Source organism: Mytilus trossulus, chromosome 3, assembly GCF_036588685.1.
Source record: "Mytilus trossulus isolate FHL-02 chromosome 3, PNRI_Mtr1.1.1.hap1, whole genome shotgun sequence".
NCBI lineage: Eukaryota > Metazoa > Mollusca > Bivalvia > Mytilida > Mytilidae > Mytilus > Mytilus trossulus.
Genome location: NC_086375.1, coordinates 68,414,599 through 68,432,000, shown reverse-complemented (window position 1 = coordinate 68,432,000; position 17,402 = coordinate 68,414,599). Strand labels below are relative to the sequence as shown.

Genomic DNA, 17,402 nt, shown 5'->3' with positions numbered 1-17,402 from the left:
TAAAATAGAGAATGGAAATGGTGAATCTGTCCAAGAGATAACCAACCAACCAAAAAGCAAAAACAAAACAGTCCAAAGGTCTTCGGATGACCTCTTAACAAAAAAGTGTACTAATTCAGTGAAAATGGATATCATACAAACCTCCACAACATATAAATGAACTAAAATTAAACAAAAATAACACACAAAACTAGCAAAGGCCATAGGCTCCTATCGGCGAGATTTTAAGGTGAGAACCACCTAGACATTTTTTCAAATATTGAAGAGATTTTTTTAAAGAAAAAGTAAAATCAAAATCTGACTGTAGAAAAATATAATTATAGGGCGAATTCTGACAAGATTTGTGTTACACTGCTTGTTGGAGGTAAGTCAAAACATTTTAAAATCTTCACCCTTTCCCCTGATTCTTGTCACATTTATCCTGGCATTATCAGTCATAAACTATTCCATATGTATTATAGTTATGGCACAGATGAGAACATATGTCATGTGTAAACATGTACGCGACGTTGGTTATGATCACGACTGAATTCTCGTTCATCTCGAATCATTTACGTAATGTATTGAAGCATCCGGTGAAGAAAGAAAGAAATGTTTGTTAAACATTATTATCGCAGAACATACTGTTCAAATTCAAATGTCTTCCAAAAGTGGAACACAACAACTCGAATTATATTTTGTTATGTACAAAAAGGAATCAGTTTGTTACTTAAGGTAGATGGGGTGTCTAAATGATAATCCATAAAATATTTTAATAACTTGCCAAAATGTAGTTTATATTATGCTTTTAAAAACAAAGAATAAAACGAATGTGTCACCGGGCTTATTTCACGCTACACGGTGTTCAAAATTGACAAATTTTGTATATATTATGCATGGAAAACACAATTTTCTGCAATAAAGCATTATCTACACCATAGAATTTTGAGATAACTTATGAAAAATGGCTTTAATAGTATGCTTTCAGTTAAGAAAAAGTGACAATAGGGTCAAAAATGGAGGAAAACACCTTATCTACCTTAATAACTAAGATTATATTCAAATTGCAAAAAAAAACACCCAAAAAACACTAGGATTAGTGTTGCTTTCATAACGGCAAATGAAACTTTTTCATACTGACAGAAGATGAAAACAAATGTACAATCGATAGGACCTCCAAAATGAGTCATTTGCGATTAAGGAAGAAATACCTTGATCACCATTGGAAAATGATAATATATTGGATATGACCAAAAGATTTGTCGTTGTACCAGGTAACCCAATGACCAAAAACAGAGTTGTTACATATGATATTTAAAGACATTGGGCATTGAATTCATCGCTCTAAACTTATATATCCTTCAAATCACCATTTACGCCTCTTACGTTGAGTCGTACCTCAGAGATATATTGATTCTTACATTGGTACCATCGGGATTATCGGATTTATCTAATCGAGGTACTAAGTAGTTAAATTATGAATTGTAAAGTACGAGCGTAGATAGGACATATCCGATAATTCAATGTCAGAATATGTTTCGCTAAATATTGAAAAACAATTTTTCATTTTTTGTTAAAGGAAATCCCCTTTGAATGCCTTACACACACATTTGTAAATTTAATTAATCCAGTGAGCTGTTTAACGTTGTTACCCTTAAATTCACCCAATCATTTTCTGAGACACTGGCCAACCAACTCAGCTACCTCACCTGTCCTTTCCATGTCGGTCGGGAATTAAGGCAACCACACGTTGATTCAATCTTGTTCCAAAAATGGGCTCAGAAAGGTTTGCATTTTAAATAGCCACAGAAATAGAGAAGTACCAATATATATACCCTATGTACCCTCGAACGAAGTGGAATTTATCAAAGAATAAAGCATCAAGTTTTTAACCAAGGTTTTCATTTGTCATGAAAATTTACGAATATCATTTTGTTTTGTTTATTTCAAAATTGTGTACATGTTTACATATATAACTTAACGACGCTTGGAAAATAGAGAATATACAATTCCCACATTAAAAGTAACCTACGGACCCGTGATGTTTTTTTAAACAATGTATCAGTGTATGATGTATAGTTCTTTGATTATTGTAACAATGAATGATTTCGGAGGAATATATTTTATGATGCAATCAAAAACTGTGTTTAAAAGTGTTTAAAGAGTTTACAACCTTCACGAATGTTCGACTCAAAGAGATAAAGGGCAAAATCTATTAGTACTCATATCTACACGAGACTCTAATACCAAAACTGACAATCAGTGGATAGGTATAAAGTCATTACGTTTTGTATATGAAGTGTATATATAAATAAAGCTATATCTTTAACATTATCTGTTGATTCAATCAGCGTGTTTTTGTTTTGTTGCTTTATTATGAACACCTTCTTGAATGAGCTGTACAGAGTAACATCAAGTCATAGTCATTGAAATAATATTATGCATCAATATAATAAGTCACTTCTTTGATCTTCATGCATTTAATACGATCCAACAGTACTATCAAATTATTTTTAGTGTCTCCACCAGATATAATTGATGTACAGCCTGTTGGTGATATATATCCAAACCATAACAAATGGACAATCAAATTTGATAAACAGGTACTTGCATATTTATTAAGTATAGTAGTTCATAACGAACCTGTGTTCACTGAAACTTGCCTAATATTATGAGCGCGTTATCCTACTTGCTTGACATATATGTTGTTATTCAAGCAGATAAAGCCTAAAACATAATTAATAAAAATCTTGTTTAAGGCCTCGAGTAAAAGAAGAGAGGGACGAAAGACACCAAAGGGACAGTCAAACTCGTAAATCTAAAACAAACTGACAACGCCATGGCTAAAAATGAAAAAGACTAGGTGCACTCTGCTTGAAATTAAATTATGATTTGCGAAAAAATACAATAATTTATAAAGAGATGATTTCAGCTTTCCAATTGTGAACTTTCCATTTCTAAGTAGCAACATTTCAACAGCACCTTCAAACGGTGTATATAACTCCCAATTGATACGATATTCCCGTGCTTGCATTTCCTATCATGATTTTCTCGAAAGAGGGTTGTTGCTGACAATGAAATTATTAAATCAAAAGTGAAGTTGAAATCATCTCTTCGTAAATTTTACAGACGCCATCATGAGTTGGTTGACCATTATGGAATAACCCTTCCTGAGCACATGAGATCACCCCTAGTTTTTTGTTGGGGTTCGTGTTGTTTATTGTTTAGTTTTCTATTTTTTGTCAGTTGTACTATTGCTTGTCTGTTTGTCTGTTTGTCCTTTTAATTCTTAGCCATCCCGTTGTCAGTTAATTTTCGATTTATCAGTTTGACTGTCCCTCTGGTATCTTGTGTCCCTCTTTTATACAAAAATACACCATAGAAACTCTCATCAAACCATTTCAGGTACCTTGTGTTTCTCTTTTCAATGAGGGATACTTCCAAAACAAGAAGAAAAGCTGTTCTATCTTAAAAGAAAATCTGGAAATTGAGCAATTCAAACTAAGACACCCCGAATGTACCGATTCAAGTACCGATTCCCATTAACATATCAGTTCTCAGTAATAAAATACCTTATTCCGATTTCACAGATCTCCTTTGATGCGTTATATAAACAATGGTTTGCGCAAAACGCATTAAACTAAGTTTTATGTGGACGAAGTGATTAATTCCGCTCTTTGCAAATGAAACGGTCACTATAACGAATTGATTTACAAATACATATTTCTCAACCCTTGGTTAAAATGTGTATGCGGTCTTCGATATCATGACAAGATAATATGCGTTCAACCGATTGGTATCCTTTTCCGTATTATGAAATTTTTACTTAGACCTATTTTGCATGGTTGGTAAAGCATCTACAGCAAGAAACATTTTTTGTCGCCTCATAATGTCTGATTCTGTTTATAGTTTATGTTGATGTTCCATTTTTCATTTTTGATGTTCTGTTTTACATATTCAAATGTGACGTCATTTGTTTTGTCATTTTTTACAATTTCAAATATGACGTCACTTGACGTTGAGGTTTTGACTAATTCGGATGTGACTATTTTTTGTGTTGGATTTTATCGGGTTATGTAATGTATTTTGGTTGTTTCCTGTAATTAGTTAATCCTTCAGTTTTATCATGTATATCTTTTATATACTAGTAGTCATTTTGTAAAATTTACTGTTTGCAAAAGTATAAATGATTCTAAATAATAGGGATGATCTTGTACCAAATAGAAAACCCTGGCCGTTTTTGGCACAACTTTTTGAACTTTTTGTCCTCGATGCTATTCAACTTTGTACTTGTTTCGGCTTTCAAACTTTTGTATCTGGGCGTCACCAGTAAATCTTGTGTTGACAAAATGTACTTCTGGCGTATTAAATTTTAAACCTATTGCCATTTGTTAGCTATTATTCGTGTGTTTCTTTGTCAATTGTGTTCTCCTATTTATTTGTATTGTAGTCCTGTAATGTTGTGTTGTCATTTTAATGTTATATTTCACATGGCCATGAAAGAGGGAGGTTTGGCATAAGCAAAACAGGTTCAAACCACCATTTTTTTAAATGCCCTGTTCCAAGTCAGGAATACGGTCATTGTTATATTATAGTTCGTTTTTGTGTGTGTAACATTGTTTTTTTGTGTCGTTTGTTTCCTCTTATATTTGATTGTGAATTCACATTATTATAAGACTTGTCACGGTACTTTTCTATCCCAAATTCATGTATTTAGTTTTGAAGTTATTAAATATTCGTTTCGGATTTTTTTCTAATGATAAGTTCGTTTCTATTTGTGTTACATTTTAATGTTATGTCGTCATTTTCATGTATTTAATGCGTTTCCCTCGGTTTTGGTATATGACCCGGATTTGTTTTTGTCTATCGATTTATGAGTTTTGAACATCGGTTTACTACTGTTGCCTTTATTTATGTAATGGATCTGTTGGCGTATTAAAGATGAACCAGTTGTATCATCTGTAAATATTGTAGCCATCTCTTTTGAGAAAAAAACCATTACAAAATAAAATTGAAAATAGATTATTATGTTATAAATGCATAAATGCAGCACACCTCAATAGCATGAACAGTTGTATAGCAAATATTCAATTCTTTTAGCTGGAATATGATTTCAGGAAGTCTATTTGTTTGCCAATTAGCAGTGCATCAAGATTATTCTTTTCGTCATATTTTCTTTAAAATCTATCTTATAGTAGAATTGACTTTATATGAAGTAAATATCACTTGAAATTTAGAATTTTAGGCAATATTCATAATAAACGTAAAATGTTTACGACAACTAAAAGTTTGTAGTGTAGAATTTTGTTTCATCGATTAGATTAAAAACCTAATAACCATTTTTATTCTATTAATATCATTGACCCATTTCGAACCATTTTTTAGTTTGAACGACCGAATAGAACAACATTTATATACTTTAAAGAGCGCGACACTGATGCAGTGGTTCACAAAATTGACATTTCAACGAACAGAAACGCTCAATTCCCACAAGGTGCCATTGGAAAGACTCTTACAGTACAGACAAACTTTGTTTTCAAAGAAAAGAACCATTACTACGTGAACTTAGACCCAGGTATTTGAATTATATTGTACCTATAACTATTTTCTTGCTGAAAAATATAACTACAGTCTTTAAAGTGTCAATATATCAGTTAAGCTGCATGATAAATGCATCAACTATAAAAAAAAAGCAGGAGTAAGACCTTTGTTTTACTGTTTGTGCTATTTTGATGGTTTTCTCTTATTTGAACTTTCTGAGACAAAAATTAAATAAAGGCAAAAGTATTATACCGCTGTTCGAAATTCATAAATCGATAGAAAAAAAGCCAAATCCGATTTGCAAACTAAAACTGAGGGAAACATATCAAATATAAGAGAACTACGACACAACAAAAACACACCATTAAAATGTCACACACAGAAACGAACTTAAGTATGAATATTTGCAATAGATAACCATAACTAAAAAATGCGAGGGACTACACAGAAGTTAAATAAAAGACAAGCAATAGTCCAACAAAATGCACAGGAAAACAGAAAATTGGACAACACGAAAAATTTTGTCAGTCCCCTGTGTTTAATTGAGAGTGTACCCGTCCCGATTTCGAGAAATTGTGGGTTCGATTCACAGTTGTTTCTTACTAAAGTCTTAAAATTAGTAATTTGCAATTTCTCCGCTACGCACTTAGCAAGGACATTAATGTTGCTTTTATTTTCTATCTCTTACCTGAACCATTATGTGACGGAAAATATCTTGTCTTCGAACATCAAAATACATTGCTGCTACTTAAATATACAAACACTACTGAACTATTTGAAAACTAATGACGGTTTTGCAATCGATGATAGCTTTATTTATATTCTTTTCAGGTGCTGGTAGGGGAAAGACAGACTATTGTAAAGTTGAATCACCACCAATTCGCAACAAAACATTTTGGTCTTTTAGAATAAGTAATTACTTATCTATATATCATTCATTTCGAGCCTACAATATTTTTGTCGAAGCGATGCATATATATATATATCGATCCTACATTTTTGGCGTCGGAGACGTCAACAATTATGTCTAGTATGTGATTAAAGTTATTCACACATCCACAACGTTATCAAACCTTAATGGAATTAAATGAGTATTGGACAGAAGAGTTTTCTAATCAAAAGACTATATTCAGTGTTCAATTTTGAAAATATTTCTTTTTTCAATTTCCGTATTTTTCGAATAATGTGGCTTATTGCTTTCTGAATTAGCATAAAGAAACAATCTTGATTTTATACATTAATATATTTGTCAACCCTTCATTGAATTTTATGAAACTTTAACGGAAGGATTTTTTATTACCAAAAACAGTATTTTTGGATTTCTGTGTTTGTGTAATGTTTTTTTCAACATCAATTACTTTGTCAAAACTTAACGATAAAGCTTTTTTAAGGATTAAGAAATAATGTCTGAAGAAAACTTTTGAAGTATACATTTTTTATTTTTTCATATTTTGAGTACTTACTTGTATTTGCAGTTTACAAAAACAAACAGTTTTTGTATTAAATTTGATAGGCATCAATAACGGTTAGATCTAGCTATCTAAGGTAGTTACAATAGACTTAAATATGTGAATATAATGTTATATAATTATGCTTTATAGTTTTGACACATAATAATCAATGATGTATCCTTTTTTACCAGGAGATATAACAAAACCAGAACTAACTTTTAAATTGGGACCGACAGTAACAAATGGTAGTATAACTATATCCTGGACATTTAACGAGCCTGTAACATCAAGTTGCACCATAGTAAAACCAAATAGGACAGCGAAGTTGTCCTGCAACAACTCCTGGTACGGAGACAGCTTGAAAGAGGGGTTCTATACGTTATTTATATTTGGGAAAGATTTAGAGGATAACCAAGCAGACGTTGGAAAATACAGATTTCAAATAGGTAAAAACGCTAAAAATTCACTTTTCACAAGTTATTTTTTGAAACTAGGGTTACCCTGTGTTATCTATGCATGCTTCTGTAAACGCAATGATTTATAAAATATTTAGATTTAAAAATGGCATATTTGGATTTATGATTTTTTTTCCTGATGTCAATATAACAATTTATAGTTTGATGATGTATACCAATTTTTGGAATTTTCGCGGGTTATTATTTTTTTTGTATCGTATTATTTCATTATGCAAAATGGTATGTTGCTACTGAGAAATGGAAAGTTCGCAATTGGAAAACTCAAATCATCTCTTTTGTAGTAAAGTTTTGTTTTCAACCGACTCTCATTGTCAATTTCTAGATGTAAGTCAAGCTATGAGACAGACTTAACTGTTTCTGTTGTATCCTTGATCTATAGTTCGATTGGATAGAAACTTTCAACATAGTCACCAAATTTGAATTATTTAGTTTTAAGATGTTTCACAATTTTGCTATGTTATCGAATGTACCGTCATTTTATGTATGTGTCGAATATGACTTAAGAAGGTATATATTTTTTTTATCTAAAGCTACAATGGTTATCAATAGTACATAGATAAAACATTCCATTGTTCAAAAGAGAGTCAATTTAAAACAGCAATCGATTTAAAGGTGAATTTTTCTTTGTTAATCATTGATTGCTATGATGCAGCACATTTGCAAAATACTAATAAAATTATGTCGAAAAGCGTTTTGTGTTGAGACACGATGCCGACTGTAATAAAAAGATTGACAAGGTAAAACTAGATTGTCACCCATATTTCTATTCTTGTTATTGTCTAGATACAACTCCACCTAATGTTTTTATCAACGATAAACCACATGCCATAAGCAAACATCAAAACGGTACATTCAGCTTTAGTTGCAGTGAAAACTGTAGAAGCTACTGTAGTCTTTATGAAGAAGGGTACTGGCCAACATTCAGGATCTGTAGAATGTCTTATCAGATTTCTGGATTAAAAGATAACACAGCTTACATTTTTGTCGTGAAAGCTGTCGACACTGTTGGAAATGTAGGCAATACCACAGTTTACAGATTTATGACAGGTAGATGTTTGTCTTAACAATAGGGTTTCGTTTTTGTCGAGTCTTAGCCACCCTACATTCGATCATCATTGTAATCGGCGTCTAAGCGTCTACAACAAGGTTCAGGTCTTTTTAAACCTCACTAAAAGAGGGACGAAAGATACCAAAGGGACAGTCAAACTTAGTCAAATATTCATGCAATTTTACGAACTTTTACAAAATCTTTTTTGTGATCAAAAAACATTTTGCAGTGAAAAACTTCTGTTTGAATATTTTACTTAATTACCAGGTGTTTAACTTTCATGGAATATTATAAAATTTCGAGAGAAGCTTTCAAAATAAAAAAAGCATCTGAATAGAAAATCAGATCTTATTTACAGTTAAGTGGACTTTTTTTTTAATCCCTGACAACAGCAATCGCAGGCGAGATTTATGGTTTCCCGAAACTAGTGATGAATATTTTATCACGAGGCGTCTTTTAGAAAAAAAAAAAAGTCACTAAATTTGTTCGTTGTAACCAAATGTAAGATTGTTTGTGAAAAATGCCAATGATAATTATTGTAGTTAGTTTCACGTAAGGTTAAGCATTATTCCTTTTGAATAACAAAATAATAATTATAATAATAACAAAGAATTCACCAACGAGGAAATACATTCAAAAATTATGACATTAATCTTATTTTAACACATAGTGTATAAATGTCTAAGATGTATAGCTTAGTATCGAAATTTTATGGTATTCTATTACAGACTTCACTCCACCCACAATGACCCCAATCTCAGATCGACAACTCTCATGTGGCGTAGATTTTAGCCCAAATACAACAACCGGCATCCCAATTGTTACAGATAATAATCCAAATGGAACGAACATTATTTACACAGACAGTGTAGCAAATAACTGTGGAATTAAAAGAGTTTGGAAGGCAACTGATGCTGCAGGGAATGAAGCTTTAAAAACACAATTAATCTCATTTATATCTCCGAAACCAATTAGGTTATTTCTTACAGAAGAGGCAGTGGTAGCGTGTGGAGATATTGATGATTTTACAAAGAAAATGAAACAATTTATTTCAAAACATGTTGTTCATCCTTGCGGAATACCATTCAAAAGACTTTATTTCACAGATTCAAGAGTTCTTAATACCTGTGGTATCACACTCAAACGAACATGGCATATTGAAGATAGTTGTGGAAGCACAACAAATGGCACACAACAAATTAAAATTTTGCAAATGGAGGTACCTTTGACACCTACAAATGGACAAACTAATGTAGAATTACAATCAACACTGAGATGGCCATCATATCCAAAAGCTATCAAATATGAAATATATGTGTGGCTGTATGGACAGGAAAAACCAGAGCAACCAAATAGAACAGAATGGCGCACATATTGGACAACACCAACATTACTATCCAATACGAAATATTCATGGCAAGTTGAGATTGATATTGGAAAGAATGAGACCGTTCCTAGTCCCAAATGGTCATATGAGACGAGAAAAATTGCAGATTTGACAGTAGAAAGTGTAACAGTTCAAAGAGTTGCATTCTCTGGACAATCCTTTGTTGTACAATGGACAGTTCGTAACATTGGCAGCGGAGTTACAGACATTTTAAGTTGGTATGACTATGTTTATTATTCATTTACCGACAGTTTAGCAGACGCTAAAAGACTCAGACACAGAATATATGTAACTCAAAAGAACATCTTGTTCTCAAAAGATGGATACACATCACAAACAAAGGTAAATATCATTATACAGGTACATTCATTTACGTAACACTTTCTTTTATTGCTTCTTAAAATAAAAGTGAAAACTGATAAAAACTGTAATAATGTATCATAAAAATCCTAAATAGTAATGTAACCATGTAACAGGTAAAACTTTTCTATAAATTTTCCATAAATGAACAGCATTCAACTTCTTTCAAAGTATGATTTCATAATGCATATATATTAAATAAAGTTCGATATCAAATATCATTCTTTTGACGACTAAATTGAATCAAAATCTTTTCAATTTAGGTGCATTTACAGAAGAGTGATCTGGGTTTGTTGCGGGTATTTGTGGAGACCGGATATCATGATTACAACATAACAAACAATGTACGTGCAAGCGATAATCGTGTAGATGTTAAACTTACTCCACCGCCGGATCTACAGGTCGATTCAATTATCACTCCTGATGGTACTTACTCAGGTGTGTACTATATATATGTATGTGAAAGTCTCTTAATCTAAGTTTTTTGTGTATAATTCGGAGTTTAGTATGACGCCCATTTTCACTGAACTAGTATACATATTTTTAAGGGATCAGCTGATCGACGCCTCCGGGTGCGGGAATTTCTCGCTAAATTGAAGACCCGATGGTGGACTTCGGCTGTTGTCTGCTATATGGTCGGGTTCTTGTCGCTTTGACACATTACCCATTTCCTTTCCCAATTTTATCTTAATCTTAATATATAAGATTTTATATTTTAGCAAAGTAGTGTACACTTCGTGTTGTTTTGTATTATGAAAGTTTAAAAATTTCTTTTAGAATGGTCGTAAATGAAGCGTTTTTTTTATTAGTATTTAATTGTTCCCTTTAACGTTGGATAAATAACGTACTATACCTTGCTTTCCAGGGTTTCGAGATAGTTCAATTAACATTTACAGTGTACTTATATCAAATAAAACTGCACAATTTTAATCACAAACGCATTTACGTATTATAATATATGAGTTTTTGTTTATGGTTTTCATCATTTGATTGATAGGAACAACTTTAGATGTTATTTACACTGTTCGTAACCATGGGGATGGCGCTACCATTGTTGATTTCTGGAAGGATGATATTTACTGGTCTAAGGATGATGTGTTAGGTAATTATTATCACTTTTAAAATAAGAATTAAATTTTGAAGATTTTTGTGTTTATTTAAATAAAACTTAAATTTAAAAATGGAGACAAATCTATGAAGGGCTACAAATATTCAATTAGCATCATAAAAAGACACTTTATATGAAGATATCAACATTACAAAATATGAAATAAGCACTTTTGATTGGATAAAAACAATTGATGAATATTCCAAAATAAGTGTTTTCTAACATATTAAAACTCAAACGGAAAATGTGATATAACTCATCATTTCATCATTGTAGCTTTAAAATTAAATTTTTGAATTTTTTTTTTTCAATCTTGAAGTTTAAAAGCTTTGATTGTGCAGACATCTGAAGCGTAACATTTAGAATGAAAATGGGGAATATGTCAAAGGGATATCTGGTTTTATCCATTCGAATGCCTTAACAAATTTTGTCTGTTGACCCCGATTTTTCTATTTATAATTCTTTACATGTATAATGTTAAGCTGTCTGTTAAAGTTTGATAAAACTTTATTTTTTTAATAGCTTTTGTGGACTTAAACTTGTCAATAATAAAGCTATGAAAAGTCAAGAGAGACCATTTTCCCGTCAAAATGTCAATGCCTAATATATCGAAAACAAGCACATTGTCCTATATATTGTTTTGCTCTTTTTATTCCTTTATTAATCCCCAATCAATAAATTATAGCGTTTTGAAAAGTTATTTTTTTGGAAACTGAGAAGCCAACACCTTCAAAACAACTGCCATATTTCTTACTAGGTACAGGCATTTTCTTATATACAAAATGGTATTTCCTCACTGATTTTTATGCATCTCTTTATTTTCCCTTTGATAATTTACTTGTCTGAATTTCAATGCTGGGGGATTGAAATATAATGACTTAACTTTATAAAAAAAATCTTTTTGGTTAAAAATGGTGTTATTTCGGAGAGGTTCAACGAGTTGACATTAGACTCCCAATACTTGTATATTACTATGTTTAAAACATACAGCTTTTCTTGAATGAAAGGAAACTTTTGCAAAAAAAGATACCAACCAATGTATTTAGATTGAAAGCCTGTAATTCAGTGGTTGTCGTTTATGTGTTACTTATTTGTTTTTCGTTAATTTTTATTTTACATAAATAAGGCCCTTAGTTTTCTCGTTTGAATTGTTTTACATTATCTTATCAGGGCCTTTTATAGCTGACTATGCGGTATGGGCTTTGTTCATTGTTGAAGGCCATACGGTGACCTATAGTTGTTAATGTTTTTGTCATTTTGATCTTTTGTTGATAGTTGTCTCATTGGCAATCATACCACATCTTCTTTTTTATAATAAAGAAATATAGATAACTCCCATGATTGACTTTTGAGGATATTATAAACGAGACAACATACTTTTCTTAAAATGGAACAAAAAAACAGACCAGTTATAAAATAATCACAAGAGTTTGATGTTGTTGTTAAGCAAATAGTTTATGCAAGTCAGATAATGAAATAACAAATCATTTGTTGTCAGATACGCAAGATATTTGCCTAAAAAGATACTACAGATATGGCAAGTTGGTTCCAGATGAAAGCTATACAGTGCATTTATCAGTACTTGTACCCAGAAATATATACGGCAATTACACCATTATTGTTCACTCCGATAGTGGTAATTATGTATACGAACATGGCATGGATGAAAACAACAAGAAGGTGTCAGAGGTAGGTAGGGTTATATATTATTATTAAATAACACCTTTGCTATACTGGGACATCTTCAAACTCCATTAATTATTTATTTCATATGCCGAATTTTCATCAGGTTATAATTTGCATCTATAATCCGTTTACTCATAAACTAAACATAATTTCCTCTGTAATTACTTCTATAGTGAGAGCCGAATAATATGTGAAAATCAAAGCTGATGAAGCATGAAATAAACCCATGTTATCAGAACTACTACAAAGATCAATTGCCTATATACGGATGTACCATGAAAGCATACAAAAAGAATTTCAAACACACAAAACTTTCAATTTCGTTTGCTTATTGATGAAGGATAGTAACGAGACATGAATATTCGAATACTTTTAAAAATATGATCATGAAATGCATTGTCCATATTTTCTGTGATAACACTTTTGTTAATTATTTTACCAGATCATTGATGTTACATTGACATCTCCACCAGATCTTAGAATACAAGAGTTATCAACAGATAAGACGTTCTTTGTCACAGGTGATACCATGGTAATACAATGGACAGTAATCAATGATGGATTCAAATCACCATATGCATTATATTGGAGGGATGACGTAGTAAGAATTTTGATGTAATCATTATCAATACGTTGCAAAAACTACTTTGTGTATCACAAATTAGCCTTGCCATTTTACCTGACGTTCTTTATTCACATATGATTTACAGTATTTGTACTGCCTGCTTTTAGACATGTCATGCTTAAAAAAAAGGCTAGGTGAATTTATCTATTATCTTGTAAGTCAATGTTTAAAATGATGCATGTCATATGATATTACTTTGTGAGTCATTCGCGCAGGCTGTACAAATATGAAGTTGAGTTTGAATTCAAATTTATAAATTTTGAACATGACCCCTTTTTTACTTCAAACTTTGTATTAAAAGTGAATGTCACTGGTGCTATTATTGCAATATTGCTACTAGTTTCAGACAGAATACACACCATCTTGAAATTAAAATCTAACAAAATTCAATTCTGATTGGTTGCATGATGATGTGGTTGAGATTCTATTGGTTTGAATGCGTTATAATATCACCTAGTTTTTCTCAAAAACTTGTTCCCTGTCATTTTTCTGTATTTTAATCATACATCTGATATCTAAATATAAGTGACCGAAAAAAAACCAACAAAACTCGGACAAACGTGCATAAATTTGAAATATAAAATTCATTTTCTACTGATAATCATGCTAACACTAACACAGAGTTGACGTTAATTTCTGATGAAATAGAGATAATTAGACAATATACGTAAAGTGTCTTGAAATATGAAATTTATTTGAATGAGGCTTAGAAACGGGAAAATGGGAGGTTCTACCGAACATATTCCCGTTTCTAGCCGAATACTAATAAATTTCACATTTCAAGACCCTCCAGTATACGATTATTGTCTTTATACTGAAATCGAAAAAAAAATGAAAAATGAAAAAAAATATGTAACAAAAATTGTTAAAAAAAGTGTTTGGAATTTCCCTCTTTGGGTACCATTTTGGGGTATTTCCCTATTAGCATAGTCCAGGCGGTAAGACACTGACATATTAAGGAATTAGAAAGGGAAAATGAACTTAATTAATAACATTTGATAGATATGGTACATAAATAACCAATTTAAAGACATAAAATTTAAATTCATAAAAGTTTGACCAATGTTACTTTACATCGTTGTCATGGTCGTGACGTGACGTTGTTGATGTTATACAGTTGTTCCGGTAAGGAGGCGGGGCTTATAGGTTAGTTGGGGTCATTGACGTGTAAAGCTATAATGTTTATACGTATAGCTTTATCTGTATAGTAAAATAGCTGATTGCAGTATAAATACTGAATATTTTCCACTAATAATCACGCTGCATAAAAATGTGACGTATACACCTGAGTATTGGTACCTTGTTTTTTAAAAGGATAACTCTTATTTGTATAAAATTGTGCCAATTTTTTTTATTTTATATAAATACTATGGCATTTAGTTGTTGTAAAGGATTTGATTTGTAATTGTATTTTGAAAGCTTGTTGAAATAATTTGACTGTCTTATTGAATCATGGCTAGGTCATATTTTTTCAAGCGTTTGATACTCCTTGTATTATTTTGACATTCAGTTAAACGACAAATTTTAACCAATACTGAAATGTGGTTTGTCAAGGAAACAACACAATATTGAATGAAATCAAATCAAAATAACATTAGTGCAAACCTAACGTTAACTAAAGTGGTAGTCTAAATTGTGAAATGCCAATTCATTTAAAAGCTCATTTGTTTTCATAAGTATAACAATATGAATAATTCGTAAATAAATAATATATCATTTTGATAGTTTTCAAACTATACAACTATAATAACTGTCCAGTTCTGTTGCTTGATTATTGCAATCCAATGTTGTTGAATTAGATATGCTGTAATATCTTAGGGTTTAGTTCTTGTTTTTCTATGTCAAATATTTTTTACATTGTAGTATCTTAACGATTTATTCATATTTACAGAAATTTAATTCATTGGATCATTCCGGGAGATACTATAACATAGGTCAACAATCATATAATGCAAAACTGAATCCAGGAATGTCATACAGCCGTTCACTTACTTATACTATTCCCGCAAATATCCTTTCTGGTACTTACAACGTCAGTGTCACGACAGATTACTATAATCAAGTTTATGAATATATATACGAGGACAATAATGTTCTAAGTAAAGAGATTAAAATTCAAAAATCTTTGTCCGATCTGTTCGTGACCAATATTTCTATTGTATTAATATCAAATGAGAAATATAACAAAATTAGCGTTTCATGGAAAGTCCAAAATAAAGGAGAAGGGAAGACACTTATATCAAGGTGGACGGATAAACTCATTGCTGTTATTCACTCCAAATATCAATCAGATTATACATTAGGGCAATTCTACAGTCCGAATGACAATATATTAAATCCTAATGAGAGTTATGTTATAAACAATAAATTGGTGCTACCAACACATCTATATGGAAATATTTCCTTCCGTATCCATGTTGATTACTTTCGTCAAACATCAGATAATGATTGGAATAATAATATAGAAAAGACTCATATTTTCCATATACCTCTCAAAGCTCCTGATTTGTATATATCCAAATTCGAAGTAATATCCGAATCTGTATTTAGCGGTAATCCACTGGAATTAGAGTGTTTAGTAGGTAACCGAGATGTAACTATTAAATCGGACCAAAGATGGTATCGTAACATTATTATATCCACCACTCGTTCACAATATACAGGTATTGTTTCACAAAAATCAGTACAAATTGGACCACTACATACAGAACATTCATCTCGTACAACTATGTCACTTCAAATTCCTAAATCAGTCCACGGTAAAGTTTATCTGCATTGTATTGTAGAGACAAATAACATATTTGAAGGTCGAGAGCCTTCGAGATTAGAAAACAACCATAAAGTTATCACACTTTTTGTTAACAGACCACCATCACCCGATCTGCTGGTTTCTATTTTTAAAGTTTCTTTGAAGAACTCGTCATCAGGTCAAACGTTGGTATCCGTTACCTGGTCGGTACAAAACATAGGAAATTCTATGCCATTCCGGTCACACTGGTTAGATGCAGTTGGCATATCCAAAGAAAACCATGTTCTTATATCAGAAATGGCGCGACATGTTGAAATACTAAATACTTTTGAAATATTGTACGGACTTGAACCATCAGCTTCCTACTCTATGTCGAAAATAGTTGTTATTCCAAAAAGGTATATCGGAACATACTACATACATGTTATCACTGACTATGCAAATAGCATCTTTGAGTTCAATGGAGAGGAGAACAATATAGCGTTGGGCAACTCAATAATTATACCTCCTATTCCAATGGCCGAACTAAATGTGGTGTCCTTTCTGATCGACGGTAACACGGTAACACCCGGCAGTAGTATAAGTGCTACATTTCTGATAGAAAATACTGGATCAGCTCGTACAAGTTTGACATCATGGGAAGATTTGGTTTATATATGTCCCAAGCAGGATGCATCAAAACAAGATTTACTCAATTTAGGATATTTATTATCCACAACACTTCACGTTGGAGCCTTAGACCCTGGAGAGGGATATTTGACAAATGTCTCACTCATTATTCCCAAAGATACTTACAGCCAAATATTCTTTTACGTTTTGACTACTGATAAAGTTGAGACAGGATTGTTTGTAGAGTTTAGTTCTCAAGCCTCGTCCCGCTACTTTCACAATATAGCAATATCTGTTGACAACAGTAGACTTCCTAATTTGATTGTTTCGGCCAATGATAGTATCGGAACTCAAAAAGGTGGTCAACCACTTACAATTAGTTA

At 31.7% G+C, this 17,402-nt stretch overlaps 1 long non-coding RNA gene across 1 annotated transcript; it reads left to right on the top strand.

The window, feature by feature from the left end:
- The first annotated feature begins 322 nt into the window (after positions 1–322).
- Positions 323–5,550, top strand: LOC134712226 (uncharacterized). The gene is made up of 3 exons (XR_010106266.1): positions 323–364; positions 2,497–2,582; positions 5,365–5,550. It is a non-coding gene; the product is annotated as an uncharacterized LOC134712226 (long non-coding RNA).
- Positions 5,551–17,402: the final 11,852 nt, after the last annotated feature.